The sequence below is a fragment of the Bos mutus genome, chromosome 27 (assembly GCF_027580195.1).
Source record: "Bos mutus isolate GX-2022 chromosome 27, NWIPB_WYAK_1.1, whole genome shotgun sequence".
Taxonomy (NCBI): Eukaryota; Metazoa; Chordata; class Mammalia; order Artiodactyla; family Bovidae; genus Bos; species Bos mutus.
In genome coordinates this window covers 34,579,145-34,598,414 of record NC_091643.1, presented here as the reverse complement: position 1 = coordinate 34,598,414, position 19,270 = coordinate 34,579,145, and positions in this window count along the sequence as shown.

The window sequence follows — 19,270 nt, the reverse complement described above, 5'->3', positions numbered from 1 at the left end:
TGTATATGATCATATTCTGCTTTGTTTTATTTTTAAAGAATAGAAGTTGTAAATTTTACTACAGATAGTGTAATCAATACTTTCCATTATGGTCAGTACCATTACTGGATTTAAGAAATTCTTAACCACTGGAAGAGGAGAAAGTACATTCCTGTTGTATCTTGTAAACATGTTTTGTCTGCTTTCTCTTGCCACAATACCCCGGAGTCTTAAGACTCTTGGTGACTCTGACTGTATTTTTCAGGAAAGTCTTGGCTATTTCTTGCCCTTTGCCCTTTCATGTAAATTTTAGAATCAGGTTATTTAAAAAAAAATGATATTGAGATTTTGATAATGATTGCATTCTACTTATCTAATGATCAACATGGGGAGAACTGACAGTTTCACACTATTGGATCTTGCAATCAAACTCATGGTAAATTCTCCCTTCATTTACATCTACATTCAGTGTCTTTTAATGAAGTTTTATTCTCTATAAGGAAATATTCTCCTATAAAATTTTGCATATCTTAATTTGTATATAGTGACAAGCATTTTTTAAATTACAGTAAAAATACTATTGCTAGTGTATAACACTGCAATTGACTTAATATTGTTAATCCAAAAAACTTGGTACCTTTACAAATTCTAAAATTTCCATTGCTTTCTCTGGGGTTTTCTGTACAGATAATCATGTGATCTGAAAACAATGATGCTTTCACTTTCATTTTTTTTTTCTTTTCTTCTCTTAATGTCAAGAGTGTTTACTACAATGTAGAACAGAAGTGGTGATAGTGTATGGTCTAAAAGTAACTGCTATAAATGTTTTTTTAATATTATATTATCTTTATTTTATGATGCTCTTCATTAAGGCACTGTATTTTAAATTTGTAATAACTTATTTTACTCACAACTGGATATGGGTTTTTTATCAAAACCTTTTTTTGATCTATTGAAGTAATTACATGTTTTATTGTTTTTCCTTTTATCTTTTAAACAGGAATCAATCCAACTATGTTAGGCTTACCTTTTTTTAATTCATTACTAAATTCATTTTGCTAATATAGTACTATGTGTTAAAAACTGGGATGATAAGTAATTTTCTTTTCTCCTATTACTTTCCTCTTCAGATCTTGGTATTAAGGTTTTGTTAATCTAGTAAAACAAGATGACAAATAATCCTTCCTTTTCTATTCTCTGTAAGAGTATATGTAAGATTGGGATCATTTATGCTTTTGATATTTGGTAAGACTTGCTTCTAGGGCCACTTGAGTCTAGCATTTCATTCATGTAAAGATCTTAAGGTACTGGCTGAGTTCTTTAATTGGTAGTGAACTATTACGGCTTTCAAGTCAATCATGACTTTATTTTGATAGGCCATTTCTAAATTTATTTTTATTTTATCAGTGTATTAGCATGACAGTTGTCATATCTTATAATGCTAATTTAATCTCTGTAACATCTATATTATTTCTCCTCTTTCATTTGAAATATATGCATATATTCTTTGTATATATGTGTTTGTGTATTCATATTTGCATGCATATGAGTAGCCAAGTTTTTTTTTTTTAACCTATTTTATTCTTATTTTCACAGAACCAACTGCATAGGCTAGGTTATGCTGTGGGTATAACAATCCCAGACTTTTAGTGGTTTAAACTTACTGGATTCATTGTACTTAATTTCTATTGCAATTCAGCATCCTTCTTTTTGTTTGTTTGTTTTTAAATTATAGATCCTCTCACCAGATTGTAGGCTGAAAGAACACCCTCCATCAGGGACTTCCTCACTAGTCACCAGTGCCACCAGCATGTAAGTTGAATGCACACTCAAATTCTAAGTCACTGCTGTGCACAATTCCTTAGCCAAAATGAGCTGCAAGGCCATCCTTGAGTTCAATGTCATAGAAAGGAATTGGAAGGGGAATAAAAAGATTAAAGGTGAAAAGTTCTTAAGATGTCCATGTAGACTTCTGACTTTATTGCTACTCTCTTTTCATTGATTTCAGCTTTATATCTATATAAATATATCTGTATCTATATATCACATCTTCTTTTTCCATTCATTTCTTTGTGGACACTGGTTGTTCCCATATCTTGGCTACTGTGAACTTGCTGGTGCTTGTTTTCATTCCCTGTGGATAATAACTCAGAAATGAGATTACTGGATCATGTAGTATTTCTATTTTTTTAATTGTTTGAGGAACCCCGATATTATTATCCATAGTGACCTTACCAATTTATATTCCCACTATTAGTGCATGAGTGCACTTTTTTTTCCACACCCTTGCAAACACTTATTATCTCTTGTCTTTTTGACGGTAGCCATTCTAACAAGTGTGAGTGATATCTCAGTGTGGCTTTGATTTGCATTTTCCTGATGATTAGTGATATTGAACACCTCTTCCTGCCCCTGTTGGCCCTCTGTATGTTTTTTTTGGATAAATGTTTACTTAGATCCTCTGCAGCAGCAGCAGCAGCAGCCCACTTTTAAATTGGGTTTGGGTTATATGATCTCTTTAGGTATTTTGGATACTAACCCCTTATCAGATACATGGTTTGCAAATATTTTCTCCCATTCCATGGGTGGCTTTTTCATTTTGTTGATGGCTTCTTTTGCTATACAGAAGCTTTTTACATTTTCTGAACAAGGCTAGGTTCTTTATAAAACCCTTTAAATTTGATGTCACTTCTAGTATGAAAGTTTTGTATCCTTCCATCTTTTTAATCACAAAATCAAACATTAACTTTACTGTTTGCACACCCAATATTCATTTGGGATTATTCACCTTTATATTTTTCCATTTGTATTGAAAAATAATTGAAATATATCATATAAAGTTAAGCTGTACAGCGTGACTTATTTACACATATTGTGGAATGATTACCACAATAGATTGAGTAAAGATACAGTAAAAAGAAAGGGAACAGACATTTTTCCTTGTGATGGGAGCTCTTAGGATCTACTCTATTAACAATTTTCCTGTATATCATAGAGCAGTGTAAACTGTGATCTTTACTCACTTTCCATCCATAGTAATTATTTACCTTAAACGTGGGTTATTTGTACCTTTTAATTGTTTCCTCCTATTCCTCCTCCTACCCAATTTCCTCCTATAAACACAAGTCTGATCTCTTTTTCTATGAGTTTTGTGTTTGTTTGTTTTAAATTTGATTCTACTTATAAGCAAGATCATACAAGATTGGTCTTTTTCTGACTGGTTTATTTCACTTAGCATAATGCCTTCAAGATCAAAATATACATATTCATACATATTTGAATTACATATGGCCGCAGTATTCTTAATACATCAGCCTTCACAATGCAATGGGACAACACCTTTTATATAAGCCAGAAATTTCTATACTAAACAAATAACCAAGCTCAACATAAAAGAGTTTTAAAGAAATTCAGGGGCTAATAACCTATTTTACACACATAGGATTCAAACCATATAAACACATATTCATGTTCTCTTTTTCTTACATACCAAGATTTCAAATTAAAAATATAAAGAATAATGATTGAAAATTAATAGAAAACATGAGAAATGTACATAACATATATAATGAAAGTTTCAACAATTGTATTGAGAGAGTTAAAAAATGTGAAAGATGATACATCCTATCCTACATGGAAAGACTTAGATATTTTGGAGAAAGATAGCCATTCTCTCCAAATTAAGCTATTGCTGTAAAGCAAGTGAATGACAACAACGTTTTATTTCATATTAATGTTTTAGGTTCATTGTGGATCAGCTACGGTCTTACTAAATATATCTTCACTCTGGAGACTAGGAGAATGAAGCTGTTTCTATCTGGGACATTGCCATTTTTGTGGCAGAGGAAATAAAAAGCATAGTGGAAATATGATGGCTGTTTCTCCTTGGAAGTGGCATCTTACTTCGTCTCATGATTCATTAATTAAAGCAAGTTACACTGGCAAGAATGATGTCAGTGTGGTAGGAAAGTATAATTTCCCACTGAATGTGTTTTTATTAGCTTCCTATTACTATGGTGACAAATTAGTACAATTTGTTATCTTATAGATTTATTGTCTTGTTCTAGAAGTCAAAAGTCTTAAAATCAAAGTATCAACAGGGCTGCATTCCCTACGGATGGTGTAGGGTGAAACCCTTCTCCTTGGTTATCCAGCTTCTAGAGGCCACCTGTTTATTGATTAGTGGCTCCTTCCTCTATTTCAAAACCAGTAGCACAGTTTCTTCAAATTGCTCCTTCTCCTTCTCTCTCTCACCTTTGCCTTTGTCATCACGTTTTCCTCTTTTACAGCTACTCTCCTGTTTCTCTTTGACAAGTACCTTTATGATTACATTGGGCTTGATAGAAAAATCTAAAGTAATGTCTCCATCTCAAGATTCAAAAACTAATCATATCTGCAGAGTTCTTTTTCCCATGTATATTAACATATTCACAGTCCCTAGGCATTAGGACATAGACATTTTTGGGAGATTAGTTTTCACCCTGAATAACAGTAGAAAAGAGGTAAATAGCTGAAAATTAAGTAATTTATATGGGTTGTCCTCTTGATTATAAAGTTTACATCTCTGCTATTTACACAGAATATGCTCGGCACCCTTGCCCCCAGAAGTATATGGAAAGGTCCAACTTAGCATCAGAATCCATGTTCAGGATCACAAGTTTTCTATGTCAGATTTGTATATAGTCTTTCTTGGAGCAGAGATCAAAGAATTTAAAGGACACACTTAATAAGTACAGTGTGATTAAGCTAGGTGTCAGCAGTCTGTGAACTGAAAATTTCCAGATGTACAAGCTGGACTTAGAAAAGACAAAGGAATCAGACATCAAATTGCCAACATCCTCTGGGTCACAGAAAAAGCAAGGGAATTCCAGAAAAACAACCACTTCTGCTTCATTGACTATGCTAAAGCCTTTGACCGTGTGGGTCACAACAAACTGGAAAATTCTTCAAGAGTTGTGAATAACAGACCACCGTACTTGCTTCCTGAGAAACCTGTATGCAGGACAAGAAGCAACAATTAGAACCAGACGTGGAACAAGGACTGGTTCAAAATTGAGAGAGGAGTACATCAAAGTTGTATATTGTCATCTTGCTTATTTAACTTATATGCAGACTGCATCATGCAAACGTTTAGGCTGGATGACTCACAAGCTGGACACAAGATTTCTCAGAGAAATATCAGCAACTTCAGATATGCAGATGATACCACTTTAATGGCAGAAAGTGAAGGGGAATTAAAGAACCTCTTGATGAAAGTGAAAGAGGAACATGAAAAAGCTGGCAAAAACTCAACTTTCAAAAAACTAAGATCATGGCACCTGGTCCTATAGCTTCATGGCAAGCAGATGGGGAAACAATAGAAACAGAGACAGATTTAATTTTCTTGGGCTCCAAAATCACTGCAGGCCAAAATGCTTGCTCCTTGGAAGAAAAGCTATGACAAACCTAATGCAGTTCAGTTCAGTTTAGTCACTCAGTCATGTCCAACTCTTTGAAACCCCATGGACTACAGCACGCCAGGCCTCCCTGTCCATCAACAACTCCCGAAGTTCACCCAAACCCATGTCCACTGAGTCAGTGATGGCATCCAACCATCTCATCCTCTGTCATCCCCTTCTCCTCTCGCCTTCAATTGAAAAACCAGCATCAGGGTCTTTTCAAAGGAGTCAGTTCTTCCCATCAGGTGGCCAAAGTATTGGAGTTTCAGTTTCAACATCAGTCCTTCCAATGAATATTCAGGACTGATCTCCTTTAGGATTGACTGGTTGGATCTCCTTGCATTTCAAGGAACTCTCAAGAGTCTTCTCCAACACCACAGTTCAGAAACATCAATTCTTCAGTGCTCAGCTTTTGTAATCATCCAACTCTCACATCCATACATGACCACTGGAAAAAGCATAGCTTTGACTACAGGAACCTTTGTTGGCAATGTAGTATCTCTGCTTTTTAATATGTTGTCTAGGTTGGTCATAACTTTTCTTCCAAGGAGCAAGTGTCTTTTAATTCCATGGCTGCAGTAAACATCTGCAGTGATTTTGGAGCCCCCCAAAATAGTCTGTCACAGCTTCCATCCCTTCCCCATTTACTGCCATGAAGTCATGGGACCAGATGCCATGATCTTAGTTTTCTGAATGTTGAGCTTTAAGCCAACATTTTCATTCTCCTCTTTCACTTTCAAAAAGAGGTTCTTTAGTTCTTCTTTGCTTCCTGCCATAAGGGTGGTGTCATCTACATATCTGAGGTTATGGATATTTTCTCCGGCAATCTTGATTCCAGAGTGTGCTTCAATCAGCTCAGCATTTCTGCAAAAAAGTTAAATAAGCAGGGTGACAATATACAGCCTTGACATATTCCTTTCCCAGTTTGGAACCAGTCTGTTGTTGCATGTCCAATTCTAAGTGTTGTTTCCTGACCAGTATACAGATTTCTTAGGAGGCAGGTCAGGTGGTCTGGTATTCCCATCTCTTTAAAAATTTTCCACAGTTTGCTGTGATCCACACAGTCAAAGTCTTTGGCATAGTCAATAAAGCGAAATAGATGTTTTTCTGGAACTCACTTGCTTTTTCAATGATCCATGGATGTTGGCAATTTGATCTCTGGTTCCTCTGCCTTTTCTAAATCCAGCTTGAACATCTGGAATTTCTTGGTTCACATCCTGTTGAAGCCTAGCTTGGAGAATTTTGAGCATTACTTTGTGCAGTAGTTTGAGCATCCTTTGGCATTGCCTAGACAGCATATTAAAAAGCAGAGACATCAAATGCTGACGAAGGTTCATATGGTTAAAGTTATGGTTTGATAGACTTCCCAGATATCTCAGTTGCTAAAGAATCTACCTGCTATGTGTGAGACCCCGATTTGATTCTTGGATAAGAAAGATCCACTGGAGAAGGGATAGGCTACCGACTGCAGTATTCTTGGACGTTTATGGTGGATCAGCTGTAAAGAATCTGCTTGCAATGGGGGAGACCTGAATTCAATCCCTGGATTGGGAAGATCCCCTGGAGAAGGGAAAGGCTACACACTCCCGTATTCTGGCCTGGAGAATTCCATGGACTGTATAGTCCATGGGGTGGCAAAGAGTCGGACGTGAGTGAGCAACTTTCACTTTCACATGTGCACGTGCTAGTTGGACCACAAAGAAGGCTGAGTGCGGAAGAACTGATGCTCTGGAACTGTGATGCTGGAGAAGACTCTTGAGAGTCCCTTGGAGAGGAGATCAAACCAGTCAGTCATAAAGGAAATCAATCCTGACTTTGCACTGGAAGGACTGATGCTATAGCTGAAGGTCCAATGTTTTGGCCACCTGATGTGAAGTGGTAACTCATCAGAAAAGTCCCTCATGCTGGGAAAGATTGAGGGCAAGAGGGGAAGAGGTTGAGACTTAATGGACATGGGTTTGAGCAAACTCTGGGAGATCATGAAAACCAAGAAGCCTGGCTTGCTGCAGTTCATGGGGTCGCAAAGAGTCGGACACGACTTAGCCACTGAATAACAACAAAACCACCACAGCAAAATCTGAGTAACTTACAACTATGTTATGTTTATGCTTAGCTTATTTTATGTGTCCACTGTGGGTCAATTTTTCCATTCCATATTCCTTGAATCTGCAGCCAGATTATAGAACTCACTAAGTTATAAATTACTTAGTTACAAGGATCTCATTTGTTATGTGGTACAGGTTTTAGCAAATAGTAGGCCATTATTACTCATATTTTTCATATATAAGAGATTTTATTATTAGAAAAAATAACAGAGGAAAAGGAAACAGTAAATAATATGAACATCTGAATATATGTGTGCTTGTACATATATATATATATATATGTTAAAAACATAAGTAAAAAGTAAAACTGAGCAAAATTGGATCATTTGTAGAGATGTGGGTGGACCTAGAGGCTATCACAAGGAGTGAAGTAAGTCAGAAAGAGAAAAACAAATATCACATACTAACCTAGTTAATATAAGAGAGTTATATTAAGAATGTTTCTCACAAAGAGTTGGACATGACTGAGCGACTAACACATGCACATACATAACTTATAGTTGTGAATCTAGAAAAAATGGTACAGATGAACTAATTGCAAGGCAGGACTAGAAATGCAGACTTAGAGAATGGACACGTGGTGGGGGGAGAAGGGGGAGAGGGAAGAATTGGGAGATAGGAGTGATGTATATACACTACTCTGTGTAAACTAGATAGCTAGTGGGGACCTGTTGTATAGAGCAGGGATCTCAGCTCGGTGGTGCTCTGGAATGACAGAAAAGCGTGGGATGGGGGTAGGGCTGTGAGGGAGGTCTAAGAGGGAGGGGATATATGTATACATACAGCTGATTCACATTGTACAGCAAAAACTAACACAACCTTGTAAAGCAATTGTACTCCAATAAAATAATAGAATAAGAAAAAAGAAAAGTTTGCATTGTCATGTCAGATTCACATGAAAGAGTCCTTACCCATTATGAAAGGTTTTCTGATAATTTTGGTGTAACAAGTAATCATGTACAGTGGAGGCAGGGAAGGAAGACTGAGACACCAAGGGCATGTTCTCTGGTCTTTTATTTTCTGCCCTGGGCATGAGCTCCCTGGCCCAGAATAACAAAAGAGATTTCTAGTGAGAGTCATCAGATGCCTCAAACACAATGAGAACATTTTGGTTATGAATCATACAGTTGTCACTTAAGCACATTTTCCAAGGAGAGTACCCTGTAAATATAAATATTCTAGGTTTGTTTTTGAAAAAGCAATACTAAACTGCAGGCAGTCTGCTAAAGGCATTCCATAGATAAAAGACTCTTCTGGTAACAATATAATTAGTCTATTTGCTAAGAGGTCCAATTATCAGCATGTTTTCAGGAAGATTAGCCTAGGTCATCTGCCTTTCTTCTCAAAATTTCCCACAGGTAAGGAGAGAAAAATGGGTCATGGTCCAGTTGCTTTAACTCTTTAAAACTTTGGTAAAATCAGAACATCAGAAATAAAAGTCTAAGGACTAATTTCATATGTGTAAGAAAATATGCTATAAAATAGACTAGTAAGTACATTTTATGTAGTTTAATAAAATGTTCTAGAATCTAATAGCGGAGAAGGCAATGGCACCCCACTCCAGTACTCTTTCCTGGAAAATCCCATGGATGGAGGAGCCTGGTAGGCTGCAGCCCATGGGGTCGCTGAGAGTCGAACATGACTGAGCGACTTCACTTTTACTTTTCACTTTCATGCATTTGAGAAGGAAATGGCAACCCACTCCAGTGTTCTTGCCTGGAGAATCCCAGGGACAGGGGAGCCTGGTGGACTGCCGTCTCTGGGGTCGCACAGAGTCAGACATGACTGATGTGACTTAGCAGCAGCAGCAAAATCTAATAGATATATGGGCAATTGGTACTGATAACAATTGTAATGTAAAAAAACAACTTAATTAAAGAACATATATTTTGCTTTACTAACATTATGAAAGCAGAAGTAACAATAAAATATTGACAAATTGATACTTATTATTTTCCCTTTGTCTATATAATGGTAAATTAATAAAAGGACTTTATAAATCAATTTACCAGCATGTTACAGTCCATGGGGTCACAAAGAGTTGGATATGACTGAACAACTGAGTACACACACACACACGCACACACACACACACACACACGAATGTTAAAGAACTATATGTACTTCTAGATGATCAGATGTAATGATTGCTAATATACTTGTGAAATAAAATAGGTACGTGCGTGCATGCATGTTGTGTCCAAATCTTTGCAACTCCATGGACGGTAGCCCACCAGGTTCCCTGTCCATGGGATTTTCCAGGCAAAAATACTGGAGTATTATTGACATTTCTTTCTCCAGGGGATCTTCCCTATGTAGGGAAGATCAAACCCATGTCTCTTGCATCTCCTGCAGTGGCAGATGGAATCTCTACCACTGTGCCACCTAAGTAACCCTAATACAGGCATAGGCAAAGCTATAAAGTAAGAGTATAACACTATAAATTATAAAAGTGAAAAGTTGTAATAGCCAAATAAACTGCAATATGAGAAGAGCTAAGTATGCCAAAAGGTAGCAACTCTATGTCAGCATGAAAAGCTAATTATCATGGATACCCTATGTGTAGATAGATTCAATGTCTCCATCTGCAGCCCTACTTCTAAGTTGTCTAACATATGAAAATTGACAAGAATTTCAAATTCCTTGTGACACATGATAAAAGTAATAGCAAATATTTTTAAAATTTTGCACAGCAGGTAATATGATTACCTAGAAGTAAAAATAAACCTAAATTTTAATGCAAAGAAATAGCCCTAGTTAGCATGTCTCAGGATTATACACACATGTTAACTAGGACAAAACTGCTATGATCCTAAAATGATACAATATATAGGTAATGAATCAGTGAGTAAAAAGTCAAAATTAATTTAATCTTCAATAATATAAGTGGATTTCATCTCCAGAATTTGATTTAAGCATCATTGCTCTACAATAGCTTGCATTTGTTTTATTGTCTATAGAACTCCTCACTATAGCATAGACCCTGACCTTGGACCTCTTCCTTGTTGGATTGGCTTCAACTTAATGTTAAAAGATTAATGGTAGTTATTGGTGACTCCAAGGATTTTGTGACAATTTAAATTCAATAGTATTGAAATTTGTTTCATTTAAATGATTATAATTTTCAGAAAAAGTAAGAGAGTTGCAGAAAAACATCTATTTCTGCTTTATTGACTATGCCAAAGCCTTTGACTATGTGGATCACAATAAACTATGGAAAATTCTGAAAGAGATGGGAATACCAAACCACCTGATCTGCCTCTTGAGAAATTTGTATGCAGGTCAGGAAGCAACAGTTAGAACTGGACATGGAACAACAGACTGGTTCCAAATAGGAAAAGGAGTTCGTCAAGGCTGTATATTGTCACCCTGTTTATTTAACTTATATGCAGAGTACATCATGAGAAATGCTGGACTGGAAGAAACACAAGCTGAAATCAAGACTGCCAGGAGAAATATCAATAACCTCAGATATGCAGATGACACCACCCTTATGGCAGAAAGTGAAGAGGAACTCAAAAGCCTCTTGATGAAAGTGAAAGTGGAGAGTGAAAAAGTTGGCTTAAAGCTCAACATTCAGAAAATGAAGATCGTAGCATCCAGTCCCGTCACTTCATGGGAAATAGATGGGGAAACAGTGGATACAGTGTCAGACTTTATTTTTCTGGGCTCCAAAATCACTGCAGATGGTGACTGCAGTCATGAAATTAAAAGACACTTACTCCCTGGAAGGAAAGCTATGATGAACCCAGATAGCATATTCAAAAGCAGAGACATTACTTTGCCAACAAAGGTTCGTCTAGTCAAGGCTATGATTTTTCCTGTGGTCATGTATGGATGTGAGAGTTGGACTGTGAAGAAGGCTGAGCACCGAAGAATTGATGCCTTTGAACTGTGGTTTTGGAGAAGACTCTTAAGAGTCCCTTGGACTGCAAGGAGATCCAGCCAGTCCATTCTGAAGGAGATCAGCCCTGGGATTTCTTTGGAAGGAATGATGCTAAAGCTGAAACTCCAGTACTTTGGCCACCTCATGTGAAGAGTTGACTCATTGGAAAAAGACTCTGATGCTGGGAGGGATTGGGGCAGGAGGAGAAGGGGACGACAGAGGATGAGATGGCTGGATGGCATCACTGACTTGATGGACGTGAGTCTGGGTGAACTCCGGGAGTTGGTGATGGACAGGGAGGCCTGGCGTGCTGCGATTCATTGGGTCGCAAAGAGTCAGACACGAATGAGCTACTGATCTGATCTGATCTGATTACTATTAGAATATGTTTTACTTCAAAGCTTAAAAATAACTTTAAAGGCTTTCTTTTTCTCCATCTTGATACAGTTATGTCCAAGGATAGCAAGTAGACATAAACATAATATGTTTTATTGCTGAGTCTTCACATAGTCATCTGTATAATGGAACCCAAGTATAGAGCCTTTAAATTTCAAGTGCAAATGAGTTTATATACTGTGAATTATGAGAGCATTTCAGGGCACACAAAGGTCTTCAGAATATTTTGGTTCATGTGTAATTGCTGTAAACCTTTGATATAAACCATTTAGCTTTTACTTTATTACTCTCCCACATGCTTGAAAGGTGGAAAACTATAAATTATATCCCAACACTAGGAACAGAGCTACACCAACCTAAATTATTACCGTACAATAAGAACTGTGACATCACAGTCTCAGAATTTAAAAAAGAAGAAAGCTTTCAGTATATTGAGAAACCTAATTTAAAAGCTATTTTAATATTAACCCATTTAAATTGTTTCTTTTCAGTGTAATTATTCAGGGGCTGCTCATATTCCTTCCCTGTTTCAGGAGGGGAGGAGGGGGTTTTACATTGATGTTATCAATAAAATATGTATAGTGGCAGAACACAGTCTTGTAGAACTGAAATCGACAACTAGATTTTCAAGTTGTCAAGACAGGATCACTTATTGAGATCAGTTCAGTTCAGTAGAGAAGTCATGTCCGAATCTGTGACCCCATGGATTGCAGCACGCCAGGCTTCTCTGTCCATCACAAACTCCCAAAGCTTGCTCAAACTCATGTCCATTGAGTCAGTGATGCCATCAAACCATCTCATCTTCATTCGTCCCCTTCTCCTCCTCAGTTCAGTTAGTTGCTCAGTTGTGTCTGACTCTTTGCAACCCCATGCACTGCAGCATGCCAGGCTTCCCTGTCCATCACCACCTCCCAGAGTTTACTCAAACTCTGGGAGTCGGTGATGCCATCGATGTCCATAGAGTTGGTGATGCCATCCAAACGTCTCATCCTCTGTCATTCCCTTCTCCTGCCTTCAATCTTTCCCAGCATCAGGGTATTTTTCTATGAGTCAGTCCTTCACATCAGGTGGCCAAAGTACTGGAGCTTCAGCTTCAGCATCAGTCCTTCCAATGAATATTTAGGACTGATTTCCTTTAGGATCTCCTTGCAGTTACTCTCAAGAGTCTTCTCCAACACCACAGTTCGAAAGCATCAATTCTTCTGCGCTCAGCTTTCTTTATAGTCCAACTCTCACATCCATACATGACTACTGGAAAAACCATAGCTTTAACTAGACAGACCTTTGTCACCAAAGTAATGTCTCTGCTTTTTAATATGCTGTCTAGGTTGGTCATAGCTTTTCTTCCAAGGAGCAAGTGTCTTTTAATTTCATGGCTGCAATCACCATCTGCAGTGATTTTGGAGCCCAAGAAAATAAAGTCTGTCACTGTTTCCCAATCTATTTGCCATGTAGTGATGAGACTGGATGCCATGATCTTAGGATTTTTGAATGCTGAGTTTTAAGACAGCTTTTCACTCTCTTCTTTTACTTTCTTCAAGAGGCTGTTTAGTTCCTCTTTGCTTTCTGCCATAAGGGTGGTGTCATTTGCATATCTGAGTTTATTGATATTTCTGCCTGCAATCTTGAATCCAGCTTGTGCTTCATCCAGCCTGGCATTTCACCTGATGTGCTCTGCATATACGTTAAATATGCAAGGTGACAATATACGGCCTTGATATACTCTGTTCCCAATTTGGAACCAGTCCGTTGTTCCATGTCTAATTCTAATTATTGTTTCTTGACCTGAAACATACAGGTTTCTCAGGGGGCTGGTAAGGTAGTCTGTATTTCCTATCTTTTGGAGAGTTTTCCACAGTTTGTTGTGATCCACACAGAGGATTTAGCATAGACAAGGAAGCAGAAGTAGATGTTTTTCTGGAACTCTGTTGCTTTTTTGATGATCCAGTGGACGTTGGCAATTTGATGTCTGGTTCCTCTGCCTTTCCTAAATCCAGCTTGAACATCTGGAAGTTCTCCGTTAACATAATGTTGAAGCCTGTCTTAAAGAATTTTGAGCAGTACTTTGCTAGTCTGTGAGATGAGTGCAATTATGCAGTAGATTGAACATTCTTTGAAATGTTGGAATAAAACTGACATTTTCCAGTCCTGTGGCCACTGCTGAGTTTTCCAAATTTGCTGGCATATTGCATGGAGCACTTTCACAGTATCATCTTTTAGGATTTGAAATAGCTCAACTGGAATTCCATCATCTCCACTAGCTTTGTTCATAGTGATGCTTCCTAAGGCCCATTTGACTTCTCACTCCAGAACGTCTGGCTCTAGGTGAATGATCACCCCCATGGTGGTTATCTGGGTCATTAAGATCTCTTTGTACAGTTCTGTGTATTCTTGCTACCTCTTCTTAATATCTTCTGCTTTTGTTAGGTCCATACCATTTCTGTCCTTTATTGTGCCCATGTTTGCATGCCATATTCCCTTGATATCTCTAATTTTCTTGAAGAGATCTCTAGTCTTTCCCATTCTATTGTTTTCCTTACTTCTTTGCACTGATCACTTAGAAAGGCTTTCTTATCTGTCCTTGCTATTCTTTGGGACTCTGCGTTCAGATGGATATATCTTTCCTTTTCTCCTTTGCCTTTCATTTTTCTTCTTTTCTCAGTTATTTGCAAGGCCTCCTCTGACAACCATTTTACCTTTTTGCATTTATTTTTCTTGGGGATGGTTTTGATCACCACCTCCTATACAATGTTACAAAACTCCAACAAAACATGGTCCACTGGACAAGGGAATGGCAAATCACTTCAGTATTCTCGCCCTGAGAACCCCATGAACAGTATGAAAAGGCAAAGATATGACACTGAAAGATGAACTCCCCAGGTTGGTAGATGCCCAATATGCTACCAGAGAAGAGTGGAGAAATAGTTCCAGAGAGAATGAAGAGGCTGAGCCAAAGTGAACACAATGCCCAGTTGAGTATGTGACTGGTGATGAAAGTAAACTCTAATGCAGTAAAGAACAATATTGCATAGGAACCTGGAATGTTAGGTCCATGAATCAAGGTAAATTGAAAGTGGTCAAACAGAAGATGGCAATAGTGACCATCGACATTTTAGGAATCAGTGAACTAAAATGGACCAGAGTGGGTGAACTTAATTCAGATGACCATTATATCTACTACTGTGGGCAAGAATCCCTTAGAAGAAATGGAGTAGCCCTCATCGTCAACAAAAGAGCCCCAAATAAAGTACTTAGGTGCAATCTCAAAAATGACAGAATGATCTCTGTTCATTTCCAAGGCAAACTTAATGAGATAGAAGACCAAATTTTAATATCACAAATATGCACTCTATTTTCACTATAAAACATTTCTTACTACCCACTTGGTGGCATTTCTTAGCTTTTGTTTCATTGTTAAGCATATTAAAATTCACTTTTTTTCCTCATTACTAGAATATAGCTAAATCGACTCAAGGAATGTATTGTACTTTCTGATCAAAGAAGAAAATGATGCCAGGCTATAACAAGCAATTTAATTTTAATGGTTTTATCCATGCCCAAGGTCATAACAAAGTTTAAATTAAAAAGTTAAAATAAAACTACAGCAAAACACTAATGATAATGCCCTAAATATGGCCAGGGCCAAATAACATTTGTCAGAGAGTACTTTCAATACATCCCAGTGTTAATTTTTAAAATTTTGCTTTAGAATAGTAACTTAGCTTAAATAAGGTATAGAAAATTAAATATTACAGACATACAAAAAATGCATGAGTCTTTGCCCCTGAATAAGTAAGCTAAGATGTTCACGGAATTTAAATCTCTAACTTAGAACTGTTTAAGTGGATTTTAGTAAATACTGTGTTGTTAACTTATTGTTATTTTCTAACTAAGGAGATAAAAATTTGGTACTTTGTTTTACTCAATTTTTGCTGCATTAAAAAAAAGATTTATACCACCTAGGGTGTGAGAGTACTTAAATACTCAATTTGGTCTACTGTTTGAGTAATGATTGGGCTTCCCTGGTAGCTCAGCTGGTAAAGAATCTGCCTGCAATGCAGGAGACCAGGAAGGTCAGGAAGGTCAGGAAGATTCCCTGGAGAAGGGAATGGCTAACCACCCCAGTATTCATGGACTTACTCAACATTTGAGATGTTATAGTAAATGTTTTATTTATTAATAAATATTTAAAGAGCTAGAAAAATATTTCAAAATAACATCTATTTTAAATTATGATGCCTCTAGAGTTTGTGCTTTTTGTTGTTTTAATCTAAACATATTTCATGTTAAGTGAAATAAATATCCTAGATTAAAACTTCTTTTAAGATAAACTAAGACCATTTCTGCTTAATAGATATGCTATGCCCAGTTATATACTTGATTTTTCAAGAACTATTTTAATTCTTTCATGTTAATAGGCACTGAGCAATAGAAAAGCTTTCAAAGTACTTTTGGTTCAATAATGATTTTACACATTGACCCTAGTATTCCACTGATAAATGATAAAAGCAACTAATAAAATATGGAGAATAATAGGAGAAGACTCAAAAAATTATTAGCTAATGTCTCTTAATTCCTTTATTATTTTAACATCCACTGATATTATATGCCAATCTTTTACTAGCTCACTATTTATTAACATCTACTGATTTTAGTTGAACCAAGGGCTTGTTCTTGGTTGCCCTTGTGGGAAAATGTAGGTATAATTCTTTGCCTCCTTATTTAACAGTAAATTTATATATTTATGGGGAAAACGGGATAAAATTAGCCATGACCATAGTCCATTGACATGAGAAAATTAGATCACTACACAAAGTCAGAAAATGTTCAGAGAGTTATTTCATTGAACAGGATTAATAAGTTTTGATTCAGTGTTAAAATTTAAAAGCTGGTAGTTCTTTTCTTTTATTGAGCCTAATAAATTCCAGTTGAATATTATACTGTTAGAATATCAGTAACACTGCAACAGATGAGTCAAAATCAGAATTGGCAACCCTTAAAGATTCAGTTCCTAATTTCCTTTACAGTTTTATCAAGCCCCCAGATTCCCAAACAAAATTGGGACAGTGAAAATATCCTAAAATAGTTATACATAAAAATTAAATTTAAAGTTCTGGAAAAAAGACATATAATTCCCTAAAAATATTGATAGACCACAAAACAAACTGGCAATGTACAAAAACAGCCCTGAAAAAAATACATTAAGTGGGATTCACGATTTTCCAGCAAATCATTGTTTTAATTTACGGATCATTTTCAGATTGGCCAACTTGATATACCATATCATCTGGCAGTATACAAGTATTTTATAACATTTTCAAAAGTTTGTACTTCAAAGTTTTTTCCTTTTTGTATTATTTTCCTCTTGCTGCATAACACAAAAATAGAAGCTTAAAACGAGAGCCATTTATGAGCTCACTGTTCTGAGTTTCAGAAGCCTAGCACAGGTTGACTGCATCCTCCGCTCAGGGTCTCCTCAACGGTGACACCCGAAGGTGTCAGGGGACCACATTCCTGTTTCTCTGGAAGCTATGGTGAAGACTTACCAATGGGATTATTCAGGTTCTTGGCAGACTTCATTTCCTGCTGGGTGTAGGACTGAGGTAGCTGTTTCTTTGTTAGCTGAGGTCATTCTCAGTAACTAGAGGATGCTTTTAAGTCCTTGCCGTATGGCCTCCTGTATCTTCAAAGCCAAAAATGGAAACTCTCCTTCTGGTAAAGCCTCCTCATACTTTTAATCCCTAACTTCTTCCTCAGTGACCAACTAGAGAAAATTCTCTGCTCATAAAGGGATCATCTGATTAGATTAAATATGCCCTAGAATATGTCCCATAGAAGGCAATGGCACCCCACTCCAGTACTCTTGCCTGGAAAACCCCATGGATGGAGGAGCCTGGTAGGCTGCAGCCCATGGGGTCGCTGAGAGTTGGACATGACTGAGCGACTTCACTTTCACTTTTCACTTTCATGCATTGGAGAAGGAAATGGCAACCCACTCCAGTATTCTTGTCTGGAGAATCCCAGGGATGGGGGAGCCTGGTGGGCTGCCATCTATAGGGTCGCACAGAGTCGAACATGACTGATGCGACTTAGCAGCAGCAGCAGCAGAATATCTCTGTTTCTTTAAGTCTACTCTGCAATAGGTCTTCCCTGCAGCTCAAATGGTAAAGAATCTGCCTGCAAGGCAGGAGACCCTAGTTCGATCCCTGGGTCAGGAAGAATCCTCAGGAGAAAGGATAGGCATTCCACTCCAGTATTCTTGCCTGGAGAATCCCATGGTCAGAGGAGCCTGGTGGGCTACAGTCCATGGGATAGCAGAGTCAGACTCAACTGAGTGACTAACACTACTGCTACTATTCTGCAATATACAATAACCTAATCACGGGAATAAAGTCCATCATATTCATTCTTCAGGAATTGGGAAGATTGCATGGCTAGTGGGCAGAAATCTTAGGGGACATCTTAGAATTCTGCTGACTACAGTTGTCATTGGTTATTTTCCTATTGGTAATCATCCAAATGGTAGCAAAATATATATCATACAGCTGCTACTGCTGCTAAGTTGCTTCAGTCGTGTCCGACTCTGTGCGACCCCATAGACGGGAGCCCACTAGGCTCCTCTGTCCCTGGGATTCTCCAGGCAAGAATACTGGAGTGGGTTGACATTTCCTTCTCCAAAGCATGAAAGTGAAAAGTGAAAGTAAAGTTGCTCAGTCGTGCCTGACTCTTAGCGACCCCATGGACTGCAGCCTACCAGGCTCCTCCATCCATAGGATTTTCCAGGCAAGAGTGCTGGAGTGGGGTGCCATTGCCTTCTCTGAATATATATCATAGAGAATCGAAAACTTTTCAGATAAAATGAATTAAAACAATTCCTAAATTGTTGTCTTTTGGGGTGTATGCCTGTGTGCTTGCCTGTGTGTGTCTACATGCTTGAGTTTCATTCTACTTTTTAAAATTTTTTTTTGTGCTACAGCCAAAGGATCGTACTACAACTAACATATCAGAGAGTAGGGACTTACAGGAAAGACTTTAGTTATCTTTTTTACACCAGCTACCAGAGGTAATGAATGGTTTACCCTAACACATATAGAAACTTATTTCACAGTTAGCACACTCACTAATTAGTACAGCTCACTTCAAAATCCAGAGGAGAGTAAAAAATTTGGCTTAAAGCTCAACATTCAGAAAACGAAGATCATGGCATCTGGTCCCATCACTTCATGGGAAATAGATGGGGAAACAGTGGCAGAGTTTATTTCTGGGGACTCCAAAATCACTGCAGATGGTGACTGCAGCCATGAAATTAAAAGATGCATATTCCTTGGAAGGAAAGTTGTGACCAACCTAGATAGCATAATAAAAAGCAGCATGGCAAAAAACTTTGCCAGCAAAGTCCATTTAGTCAAGGCTATGGTTTTTCCAGTGGTCATGTATGGATGTGAGAGTTGGACTGTGAAGAAGGC